A 13,459-nucleotide genomic window follows, 5' to 3' on the forward strand; every position below is an offset into this window, starting at 1 on the left:
ACTTCCAGTGTTGGAGCATTTACAACGTCTGGAGGCAAATTGTTCCAGTGATCAATTGTTTTGTCAGGACATTTGAAGGGTTCCTACAAAAATGAGGGAGTCAATTTATTTTCCAAAGCACCAAAAGCCACAATAAACAATGGATGGAAACTAACCAAAGAGAGAAGCTACCTAGGACTAAGGAGAAATTTCCTAAGGATGAGACCAATCAACTAATGGAATAGCTTGCCATCATTTAGCGGCTTTCAAAAAGAATGAGAGAAGTGCACCCCAAAAGGACAGAACCAGGAACCACTAAAACAATGCAGAAAACTTAAAACAGCAGTTCCCCTTTTTTTTAAAAAAGTCAACCCCAAGGCAAACGCAGCAGCTGAGAGAGAAACTAATAGCAGCTTCTCAGGCAAATTGAAAGTCTGGGTATGCTGCCAAAAACCATTAGCCCTCCCAACTCTGTTATTCTATGTTCTCTATGTTCTAAATTGGGTGCTTCACAGCAGAAGCAATACAGCTGGCTGGATCACATATGCATTAAATTCATGGCCTGCATGATCAAACTGCATCATTGTCCCCTCCTGTATCTTTTCTCTCAGAAAGAAACAAGAAGTAGCCAACACTGCAGCAGCTGTAAAAGGTCTTGGGAAACTCCAGGGTGTATCAGCTGACCACAGAAGTGTTATTTAGTATTCTTTATAATGAGAATTTTTGTAATCCTGACCTTCTTTCTGAAAGGAAGAGGTTAATCCCATCCCTAGATGGTTGTTTTGGTGGGTTTTCCTGCCCTTGTCCTGTCAGTTTCTGTGGTTTATTGACTTGATTCAGCATGTAATTGCTGCATTCCAGCTGCATTCGGGCAAACTGGTGGGAACGCGCTGCATTTTACCTGTGATCTACATACATTCAACCAATACACTTCAGATACTACTATCAGTATTCCTTATATAGTACATTTATCCAGTGGTGGATTTCAACTTACTTTGCTGTCAGTTCACTCCCTCCCATACCATGTGGATGCACCTTGTGGTTTTTAATTTTCTTTTTAAAAGAAAAGGAAAAAAAAAAAGATGGCAAGTGCATGCAGTGCCAGAAATCAGCTTTATGTACGTGCTCAGAAGGGGATTTTTTTAAAAAATCAAATAAAAAATGTTAAAATATGGTGGTGCTCTTGGACTGACACCGACCGATCTGATTTGGTGCCATCCTTGTGACATCACCAGCGGGTCACTAACGGTTCAGGTGAACTGGTCCAAACTGGGAGGAACCAACCTCTGCATTTATCCATAAATAAGTTAAATTAAATGAACATCACATACCCTTTCCTTACTTCCTGCTCAATGCCAAACCACTGGAAGAATGTCTATGGAGATTCTCAGTCATTCAGGTCATAGCTGTTCTTTTTCAAGAGGCAACTGGGCTTTCTTGTTTGTTTTTTTAAGAAATTTCATTTCTCATTCAAGAAGCTAGGACTTTTGAACATACAGATTGCGAAAAAAGTAAGATATTTGGGGATCCAGATGTTGGCAAGATGTTCCTTATTAAAGGAAAATAATTATATAAAAGTGAAGAAACAGACTGAAAAGGACTTGGAGAAATAGAAAATGCTACAGCTATCTTTGATGGGTAGAATTGCATTAATTAAGATGGATATATTACCATGTTTGATTTTCCCATTTTCAACAATTCCAATTAAAATGTATAAAACTTTTTTTAATGATATGAATAAGATTATGACAAAATTTATTTGGCAAGGGAAAAGACAGAGAATTAGCTTAAAGATGTTACAAGATATTAGAATGAGAGGGGGTTTTGGACTTCCAAATTGGGAGTTTTACTATCAAGCTACAGCAATGACTTGGATTAAAGAATGGATATTATTGAGAAATAAAAGACTTATGATGTTAGAAGAACATGAGTTACACATAGGTTGGCACGCATTTGTGTGGTATGGAAAACAAAAAATACATGGATACGTCCAGAGACATAATATAAGGAACTCATTGTTTGCAATTTGGGAAAAATTGAGGAGTAAGCATTATATTAAAGTACCTTTTTGGATCTCACCAATAGAAGCTTTGACTCATCCCAGTAGAACAGATTTGAATAATATTGTGAGCCATAATGATATAATAGGACAGACAAAAAGGCTAAGATCAATAGAAGAATTAGATAAGCAAAGCATAAAGATAGATTGGTATAGATATATTCAGTTACAAGTTGGATACAACAAAGATTTGAAAACAAAGGCTATTCATTCTCAAAAAACAAAATTGGATGAAATTATTTTTGGTCCAGATGAAAGCTTGATTAAACTATTTAATATTTTAATATTTTATCTGTTAACAATTGAATTAGATTCTGGAAAAGTTAAAGACACAATGACTAAGTGGATAAGGAATATAGGTCATACAATAGATATAGATATATGGCAGCAATTATGGGAGAGAAATTATAAGATGACAATGTCAACAGCATTTAAAGAAAATATGTATAAGATGTTTTATAAATGGCACACATCACCAGAGAGATTAGCAAAAATGTTTAAAAACAGTTCAATGAAATGTTGGAAATATGGTTGTGTACCTGGTTCATTTTATCACATGTGGTGGACTTGTACAGAAGCACAAAGATTTTGGAAAGAAATCCAGCACTGGGTTGAGATATTGAAAAGGACTATTGAATTAAAGCCAGAGACATTTTTGTTGGGAATTTTACCAGATAATTTCAATACAGAAGAAATTTATTTAATTGTGCATATATTAATATCTAGAATTGTTTATGCACAAAATTGGAAATTGAATAGGATACCAACCGAAAGAGAAATAATAAGGAAGATTATGGACTGTGCTGAAATGAATAGACTTACTTTAAGACTTAAAGATAAAGATGATTCAGAATATTATAGAATTTGGGGATTTTTTAATGAATGGATGGAAGTTAAAAATACTTAAGTACAGTATATTAATTTTTCCCCTTTTTCCAAAAAAGGTAACAGATTGAAAAATAGTGGGTAGACACTCAGATGAAAAAAGAGAGGAAATGGTAGCAGCACTAGTTGCTAATGTAACACTAATCTAAGATAGTTCATGTTTTTATATTATTTTGCATGGAAAAACTATTTCTATTAGGGAATTAGCTAAATGTTGTAGTGAGGGAGATTTTTTTCTTTTTTTCTTTCTTTCCTTTCCTTTTCTCTTTCCCTTTATATGTAAATAATGATGAATATTGGATTTATACAAGGTTAGATATTGAAGATATATTTGGGGGTTTTGTCCCTTTTTCTTTCTTTGTTTTTGTTTATAAAATTTAGTACTACCTATAATGCTGAAGAGATGGAGTTATGGGAGGGGAGGGAGAAGGTAGAAAGTAAAGAAACTCCTTAAACATACTAATGATATGGAAATTTGGCATATGTATCCGGTTTGATATTGGTATTGTGTTTTGTTATTTACATGTTTTATCTTAAGATGGAGAAATTTTTTAAAAAAGTTTATACTCAAAAGAAGCTTCTTGAACTCTTGAAAAAGCTTCTTGGATGGTAAGCTAAACATCTTCAAAGAAAAACAAGAAAGTCCATTGCCTCTTGAAAAAAAGCATTTGCCATTTGTCCTCATAAATGTTCTATTTCCAGCATATATCTTCTCCTTGTGTATAACTCCATACTCATTTTATCCATGCTTTCTTTAAATCCCAGAAATTTAATAAATCGTTTACTATATTCAAACATTTCTTAATGACCTGCTAAAGGATGAAAATGTAGGCTCTGCCTGCCTAAATTAAAAATATGTATGTATTTAACAAATTTCTTTAAAAAAAAAATTTTTTTTTATTGTTTTCAAAGACCAAACAAAACATACATACATACATAAAAATACAAAACAAAACACATAACAAAAAAGGAGCTGCAATCGCTCCACTCAAAACATAATAAGAAAAGATTTTTTTTGTTAATTAGATCATTTCAAAGGAAAGAAAATACCTACTTCATATCTTTATTTATATACATTTCAGAATAGTAAATTTATATAATCTTGGATTCATTAAGCAATTGTATTTAACAAATTTCTACAGTGCCCATCTCACCTAATAATACCCAATGGGATAAATGGCTCTTATCCATGGGTATTATTCCCATGCCTGTGGTCTAGAACAGGAGTTAGCAACTAGCGGCTCTGGAGTCGCATGTGCTTCTTTCATCCCTCCGCTGGGGCTCCCTGTCGTTGGTCAGCTCCACAATTGATAAGCCTTTTGGTTAGGACAAGAAGAGGAAAAAGGATGCCACACTAGGAGGAGAGTCAACGGAGGGGGAACCGTACTTCTGGTTGGCTCCATAATTGAATGGGGGCTTCCAGTTAGGACCCCTGGGGCTCTTTAAGTGTTTAAGGTTGACTGCTCTAGAACAAGAAAAAAATCCAGCTCTTGATCTTCTTTTGAGATAATTTTTAAATACAGTGGTACCTTGTCTTACGAACGCCTCTTCTAACAAACTTTTCGAGATACAAACCTAGCGTTTAAGATTTTTTTGCCTCTTCTTCCGAACTATTTTTACCTTACGAACCCAGGCCACCACCGCTGGGATGCCCCGCCTCTGGACTTCCATTGTCAGCCAAAGTGCTGGGATTCCCCTGAGCCTCCTTTCGCTGGAAATCCCCACCTCCGGACAGTGTTCCCTCTAATTTTTTTGGGGGGGGGGGCGGAAAAGTATAGTGTCTGAGCGGCAGTGCCTTCGGGACTGGGCGGCACAGAAATATTAAATAAATAAATAAATGAACGAACGAACGAACGAACAAACAAACAAACAAACAAACAAACAAACAAACAAACAAAAAACCCACCCTGTTTTGCCTCAGAGAATTTCAAAATAAAATACTGTACTGTGTGTCTATAACAGTGAGCTCATAATAGAGCAACTCTATCAATATCAAAATGCCACTTAAATAGTTGAGCTAGTTTCAAACTAGATTTTGATTTTCTTTCTCTCTTCCTTACTTCCATTCTTTTTCTTTCTCTTTTCCTTCCTCTCTTTTTTCTATCTGTTTCTCTCTCTTCCTCTCTTCCTCTCTCTCTCCTTCCCTCTCACTCTTTCCCTCTCGGCTTCTGGGCAGGTTTGAAAAACTCTGAGTTGATGATGATTTTTAAGTGAGCGATTGCTCACTGCTCAGCTTAGAGGGAACTATGCCTCCGGACTTCCATTGCCAGCCAAAGCGCCCATTCTTGCACTGCTGGGATTTCCCTGAGGCTCCCCTTGCTGGGATTTCCTTCATTTTTGCCAGTGCTGCTTTGAATCCCAGCGAGGGGAGCCTCAGTGGAATCCCAGCAGCGCAAGAAGAGGCGCTTTGGCTGGCAATGGAAGTCCGGAGGCAGGGATTCCCAGTGGCGCAAGGCAAAAGGGATGAGTTTTGGGATTGCATGCATTATTCGCTTTTACATTGACTTCTATGGGAAACATTGTTTCACCTTACAAACATTTCTACTTACAAACCTCGTCATGGAACGAATTAAGTTCATAAGACAAGGTACCACTGTATATTTAAAGAATGCTTTAATAAATACTATTAATTCTCTCTGTCTTATGAAAAAAAGTATTCCTTAAGAACATAATAAGAGCAATGATGAATCAGGCCAAAGCTCATTGAGTCCAGCATTCTGTGTCACACAGTGGCCCTTGAGCTCTTGAGCAGAAAGAGAAGGCAAAACCCTCACTTTTCCTTGACCCCCAACAAATGGTACTCAAGGGAATCCTGCCTGCCTCAACCAACATAGAGCCAGCACTTGGACATCTGGCACTTGAACATCTGGCTCTTGGACATCCATTCCTTCATAGAATTTTGTTTTCAATATCCTGATTATCATGTTGCCTTTTTTCTAAACCTGTCATTTTGTCTGAACTCCTCTGAAAATGTGGCAGTACTTAAAGTCATGTCCAATCATTGCAGAATAAAGCAGAACTGCTTTCTATCATTTGAAAACTCTTTTGAAATTGCATTATCCTTTTTTGCAACCATGTTGCATTGCTGATTCATATTCCCTTTGCAATCAATAACTGTTCTTTCTTATAAATAAAAATTACTACATCACATATCCTCCCACATATTTGAGTTATATTTTCCAATTGAGGAACTTTGCATTTGTTTTTACTAAATTCCACCGTTAATTTCACCTCATGAAATTAACCTCATAAAAAGATCAAATGATCCTTTTAAATTTTATTTCTGACTTCCAGAATATATGCTTCCTCCAATGTTTGCATCAACTGGTGTTTGATAAGTATTCCTTTATTAAATCTTTAACATTTTAATATATTGCTGTAAAGTAAAGGACACAACGCAGCACTGAACCTTGTGATTCCCCACTTAGTAATACAGTTTGATTTGGAATAATTAACACCTTGTGTATGATTTTTCTATCAGTTATGTGGACTTTAACAACACTCTCATCCCCATACTTAATTACTTTATAATTAGAATTTTATTCTTAGATCCAGATAGCTCTGTGCTAGTTTTCCTGATATCATGCTGGGTTATTTGAATATTCCTTGATGACTTAATCTCCTAATGTTTCTCCTAATCTCCTAATGTTTCCCAGAGCAGCCTGGCTGGGAAATTCAGGAAGTTGAAGGTCATTCATCTTCAAGCTACCAAGGCTGATAAATGTAGTCCCATAGAGAAAAGCCTATTTAGGATTCTGCTTCCATGTGATGTAGGGAGATATGGATGAGAAGAAGTGAAGGGCTGCAAAAATATTTACTACCATACTGTGGGCATGGCTTATTGTGTGGGTATGGCTTGATGGTCATGTGACCAGGTGGGAGTGGCTTACCGACCAAGATAAGTTTACAAATAGGTGCTTGGACTCTTTTCAGTGGATTAAGTCACATTATTTGAAGAGCCACAAAAAGGACAAATGATAGACAACATTATTTGTTGAGGAGCACAGAAACATTTTAAGGGTTGGTACTGAACCCACAAGGTTCAATATGATAACAGATTAGGCAAGTAGCTCAATTTTCTTTAATTGCTATAAACGTTCAGTTCTAGAAAAAGATTAAAATTATTAAAGCGTTTATGGGTAAAAACATACTATTTAATTATTTCCTATTTTGAAAATAATTAAGGATCACACTAAAGTACTAGAGAAGGAAGGGCAATAAAAAACTATTAAGTATTCAATAAATAGTTAATAAACTTACTACCCCCACTGTGCCGTTTAGGTAGTTACATCCAAACCCTAGATAGAAAAACTCCTTGTTTACTGAAAGTAAAGCTAATAGATGCTGGGAAAAGCTGTCTCAAAATTATCAGATACAATCTCCGATGGATCATATGGCAGAGAGATCCATAAATAGCTAAGACAGAGGGAAATATGTTTCAGCAACACTTACCCAAGAAGGATAACTAAAATTGTCAAACTAGTTATATTGAATATTGCAAGATTGTTTTTCATTTTTTTCTGTTGACATTAATTCTAATTTTACAAAATGATCTCTTCCTGCTGGCATTTTATGAAGAAGCTCTAACTGTTTTAATCTAGTTCATAGATTAGATTAATTTAATTTTAAGGGCAATTGTGGTGTTTATTACTTGGTTTTGATGATATTTGATTATTTACAATAGACAAAAAGAAAAGTTTTTACTAATAAATCTTAATTATTTATTGTATGTGAAATTAATTTAACAGAATTTAGGAAAGAGAATGTTTGTAAAATATTATAGGGCTGCAATACAGTATTTTTACATTCCTCCTAGATTAAAAAAACCAACAAATAACAACTTTCTCACTGCTTCAAAGATGTCAATAAGAGATCAAATAATCCTTGCCCTAATAAATTTACTCATAAATTTTGGAGAACAGACCTCTCTGTTAAACGACACAAATATGCCATTTTCCAGATTATCTACCTATTTTTTTCTCCTTTCAGATATTTGATTAATTAATTTAGGCTTCTTGGCTGTAAATGACTATTAAGGATTGACAATATGTGATGGTTTTTGAGACCTCTGTTTGAACAACAAATGCAACCCATCTGATCTGTCCCAAATTTATAGCATTTCTCTTCCATAGTTTATATAACAGTAAAGTGTGATTTTAGTAGCATTGTACTTTTATTCCATCTAACACTTATTCTTATCTTTTCACACATTAAACATTACTTTCACATTACAGTACTCCTTTTTTCCTTTTCTTAATTATGTCATTTTTAAATTATATTCTATTATTTTTCTGGCTTCCAAAGGAAGGCATGTTTGAAAGCCACAAGGATCGTGAGATTATTTCTCTTTTCTTTATATTTACCAGCAAGCCACACAGGTTTTGGAGGTCCTATCTTACACACCATGGTAGGATAGGTGACTGTCATTTAAAGATATCTTTTGGAAAGATAGATGCAGGGGTGGGCTACTGCCCGGATGGGGGGGAACGCAGTGGAGTAGCAAAAATGGAGCTTCACCCCAGAGCACACAATTTGCACGGAAAGATGTTGAAAGAAAATGCTGGGCATCTTGCATAAGCCAAGCTCACAGTGTAGTAGTAAAAATTTTGGTAGCCCTTCACTGGATAGATACAGTACTAGCAATAACAATTGCATGTCAATACTGAGGCAGAAATGTAAACCATGGCGTACAAAATAAAGAATTCCTAGAAAAAAAGAGATTTCCCATTAGTCTAGAGCAGTATTTCCCAACCTTGGCAACTTGAAGATATCTGGACTTCAACTTTCAGAATTCCCCAGCCAGCAAATGCTGGCTGGGCAATTCTGGGAGTTGAAGTCCGAATATCTTCAAGTTGCCAAGGTTGGGAAACACTGGTCTAGAGCAGTAATTTTTTGGCTCAGGTATCAAAAGAATATGTGTGCACGCAATAATGTTTGTAGCTGCCCACACCCACATAATGCAATGGCCTTCCCCTGTGTATGCACACCCCTGCCATGCTGCCCCTGTACAGCCCTCACTGAAGCTTCCGGTAGGCCCATTGGGCTGTTTTGTTTTGGTTTTAGCTCTCCGCAGGGTTCAGGAAAGCCTCCTGAAGACTGGGGATGGAGAAAAATGGCCAAATGGCCCGAATCGGAAGTTCGGAAACAAAATGGAAGTGGAGCTGCCCTACTACTTACCTTCAGATAGTTGTAACCAGGCCTCACACACCTCGGCCCATTTCTTCTGCAGCTGGCAATGCTTTCCTGAAGGCCTCTGTAGCTGATTACAGAGCTCCAGATTGATCTGGAACTCTGTTACCAGCCACAGAGGCCTTTCCTAAAGGCCTTTCCTGAAGGTCTCTCTAGGCCGATAACAGAGCTCTGGATTGATCTGGGCCAAGAAGAAATGGGCTAAGGTGTGGGAGGCCTAATTGCATCTGCCCAAAGCTGAAGAAGTTCCTGAAGGCCTCTGACAGGAGGCTGGGCATTCACACAAGTGAACTTCCAGTTGGCCTGTTGGCCTGTTTTTTGTTGTACCAGGGTTCAGGAGGCTTTCCTGAAGCCCGAGGAGAGCGAAAATTACCAAAAAGAAATCCGAAAATCAACTGTCCAGCATGCACATGCACTTTGGAGCTGACAAATATGTCTCTGCGTGCCACATGTGGCGCGTGTGCCATAGCTTCTCCATCACTGGTCCAGGGTCTGAGTTCTACAATTATGATAATTTTATTCATTTTTAATAGTATATATAGTTATATATTTTTTTCAAATGCAATAGTGTAGAATTCCACCATGCTCAGGGATTATGGCAGTTTCTTAATTCATATTCTTTGATTACAGGAGATAATAGCTGCAAATGATGCAGCTGACCTAGCCAGATAATTCCACTTGTAATTTGCTTATGTCTATATATAAAATGGGAACTCTACTTCTTTTCTTTCTATTTACTAGTATATATGTATGATGCCAGGTGTATTTAATATTAAATAGGCAGATCCATATATAATCAGCGTATTGCATATGCTATTGTCAATGTCTGCTAATCATATTTTTTAACGTCTTTGATGCATGTTTTATCTGTGCAACAGCTACCGTATTTTTCAGAGTATAAGACGCACCTTCCCCCCCCTAAAAGAGAGTGAAAGTGTCAATGTCCTGAAGAGTTTGGAGGAACTGGATATGGCTAGTCTAAAGAAAAGAAAGACTAGGGATGACATTATAGCAGTATTCCAGTATTTAAGGAGCTGCCCCAAAGAAGAGGGGGGAATCAATTGATTTTCCAAACCACCAAGAGGCAAGACCAAAAAAATGGATGGAAACTAATCAAGAAAAAATGTAACCTAGCATTAAGAGGAAACGTCTTAACAGCGAGGACCAGTAGTAGGTTCCTGCCGGTACAGCTAATTGTGCGTGGCTCCGTGACTCTGGTGTGCAAGTGCGGGTTCTATCAAGAGCACCATTTCAGGTATGCTTCCACTCAAAGTCCAGGAAATAAAAACCCGAACTCCATGTTGACAGAGATGACTTTAGTCTACTTTTGTCTACTTTTACTAGACAAGAACTGATAGCAACAAAATGAAAGCAAGATCTGAGGCAAGAAGGTGTGTAAATGCATATACAAGAAATACCAAAACCCTCCCTCATAACCCCTTGAGCAAATCCTCCAAACCCACACCCACCCACTCCGACTTCTCCCAGCTCCATCTGGATTGAAGAGGAGTGGATCTAGTTCCCAGATCATTGCCTTGGCTAGACATATTTTGCTTAATCCCTTCGGTAGACTAAAAAGGTTGACTAATAAAGCATATCTTGCTTCAATGTCAGGTGTGTTTCCATTCAAAGTCCAGAAAAGAAAATCCTCAATTCCATGTTGATAACGATGAGTACTTTTACTGGAAAAGAACTGATAGTGACAAAATGAAAGCAAGATCTGAGGCAAAAAGGTGCATAAATGCATAAATGCACTACGGAGTCTACAGAGAGGGGCAGCATACAAATCTAATAAATAAATAAATAAATATACAAAGAATTCCCAAGCCCTCCCTCATAACCCCTGAGCAAATCCTCTGAACCCAATGTCCCAAGATATCAGGTGGGAGCACTGGCCATTTTGGGCTTCCACATCTAGTCAGTCAAAGCCATTGACCTTGAGCAGGCTGTACGTGATGAGAACTTTCTTCCCTAGGCCTCTAATCAAACACAAGAAGAGAAATGTCCACCACACTTCCCCCTCCCCGTCCCAAATCCCTAACCTTCTCCCCACGCCTGTTTCTATGGCAGTTGAAGCAAGCAAACAGAGTGGAGGCTGACATTTGGCCCTCCTGCAACAGGGACATTAGTTTGAGGAGGAAAAAAAAGACATAACAACAACCAGAAAGAGCCCAATGTAGACACAACAGGGAATATGCATTCACGGTTTATCAGGATATTTAGAATAATTGAATTGCTTTAGGAGCTCTGACATCTTGTCCATGCACCCATTCAGAATATGAGGAAGAGAAATGTTGTATCCTGAAATGGCTACCTTGTATTTCCTGTAAATAGTTTGTTCCTCTTTCCAGCGCTGTCTGAGCCGAAGCAGGAAGTCGCTCCTGATTGGCTCAGACGCGGCTGGCTCTTGCTTTGGCGGGAACCGCAAATGTATAAAAGAAGCGGCTTTTCCAAGCAGAGTCAGTCGGTACTCGCTGAATTGTCACTTTGCCTTGCTGAGCTGTCACTTGTTCTCTGAGCTGAATAAAAGTACCGATTTGCTTGAACCCTGTCTCTGGGTCTACTTCACTGGCGACAAACGGACGGAAGAAACATCGCGTGCAACATGAACAAAGTCCAGATCGGCCAGGCTCCGGAACTCTTCGATCCCGAAAAAACGTCCTGGGACGAATACATGGCCACCTTCGAGATCTTCCTCGAGGCGGCAGGGATACAGGACGCCGAAGCCGATCGCAGACGGGCTATCTTTCTAAATTACTGTGGCCCAGAAATCCGTGGCCTTGCCCAGACTCTCACCGACCCGCAGCCAGCAAGAACCGTAGCTTGGGACGTCCTACAGGAAAAGCTAGCGAGCCATTTCAAACCGACCAAACCAGCCATGGTTTTTCGGCATCAGTTTTCCATGATGGCTCAGAAGGAAACTGAATCAATCAACCAGTTTACAACGCGACTTCGGACGGTACTTGCTCAATGCAAGTTTAAAGACCCGGAAGCTCGCCTCACCGATGCCCTGGTTTTCGGCATGAAAAGCGCCACAGTGAGAAACAAACTCCTCACCGAAGAAGAGCCGACTCTACAAACCGTGATTAAACTAGCGCAAACCGCAGAAGCCGCCGACACAGCAGCTAGAGAATTAAAAGAACACGGAAGGCGAGAACTCATTGCCAAGATTGACTCCGCGTCTCCCCGCGCCGTGGAATCAGACGACCCCAGCCAACCAGCTCACAACAGGGACAACTGCTTCCTGGTACAAGACCAGCCGAGACACCACAGAGCTACTCACCCAGCCCCCTGCGCGGGCTGCCGGGGAAACCACCAGCGCCATCGATGCCCTTTCCGAGATGCCACATGCCGCCGCTGCAACCGTCGAGGCCACATCGCCATCGCATGCAGAGCAACGGCACCAGAAGAGACATTCGCCACACCGCAATACCAACGACCACAAAACCAGACCCCCCAACCGCGAGAAAATAGACCGTTCCGCAATTCGGGTCAAAGGAACTACTCAACCGCTAACCACGACTACTATAGAGGTAACACTCAATTTTCCGTGAATAACACAGCAACAAAAAAAGGGGCCAAAATTGTTATCTCACTGTTACTAAATAACCAACCTTGCTCAATGGAGCTTGATACTGGGTCTAGATATACCATCATGCCTCGGGAGAAGTTTAAACTGTATATGCCTAATATGTCTAAATCTGATCTAAATCAAACCTCTTTAGTGATCAGAGATTTTCAAGGGGGGGGTAATCTCGGTCCTGGGAACAGCAAATGTACCTATTGCATTCAAGAATGTCAAATGTACCCTACCCATGCTTATTGTAACGGGGGCTAAGCACTCTCTATTGGGGTTGGCTTGGATGGAACCTTTGGGGATTGAAATTTCGGGTGTGTGTAATGTAAACTGTGATAATATGCCTAACTTTGTGCAAGAGTTCCCTGAAGTGTTCAGCCCCACCTTAGGATCGTATAAGGGGCCCCCTATATCATTTTCTATTGACCCCAAGGTCCCACCAGTCAGGCTAAAACCTCGCAGGGTCCCCCTTCCGCTTCTCCCCAAACTAGACCTGCAGCTTGATAAACTTATAAGCCAAGGTATTTTGGTCCCTGTGGAACAAGGGCCATGGGAAACTCCCATAGTTACGCCTCTGAAGCCAGATGGTTCTTTAAGGGTTTGCGCTGACTACAAATCTACCCTAAATAAGGCCCTCCAACACCACCCCTACCCCATCCCGGTTGTACAACAACTCCTACACTCCCTGGGGGAAGGGAAAAGGTTTGCAAAGATCGACCTCGCACAAGCTTACCAGCAACTCCCGGTCGATGAACAAACAGCAAACGCAC

General features: G+C 39.3%; 1 protein-coding gene across 13 annotated transcripts in view; it reads right to left on the reverse strand.

The window, feature by feature from the left end:
• Positions 1 to 13,459, reverse strand: part of LIMD2 (LIM domain containing 2) — a 62,481-nt gene that overhangs the window by 34,893 nt on the left and 14,129 nt on the right. For 2 of the 13 annotated variants that reach the window (XM_070727107.1, XM_070727116.1), the window contains exon 1: positions 9,101 to 9,124. The exons of the other annotated variants lie outside the window; for them this stretch is intronic. The gene's annotated coding sequence lies outside the window, so the exon portion shown is untranslated. Of the gene's footprint in view, positions 1 to 9,100; positions 9,125 to 13,459 lie in introns of those variants that run through there. 13 annotated transcript variants of the gene reach the window in all.

This window comes from Erythrolamprus reginae, chromosome Z (genome assembly GCF_031021105.1).
Source record: "Erythrolamprus reginae isolate rEryReg1 chromosome Z, rEryReg1.hap1, whole genome shotgun sequence".
Lineage (NCBI taxonomy): Eukaryota > Metazoa > Chordata > Lepidosauria > Squamata > Dipsadidae > Erythrolamprus > Erythrolamprus reginae.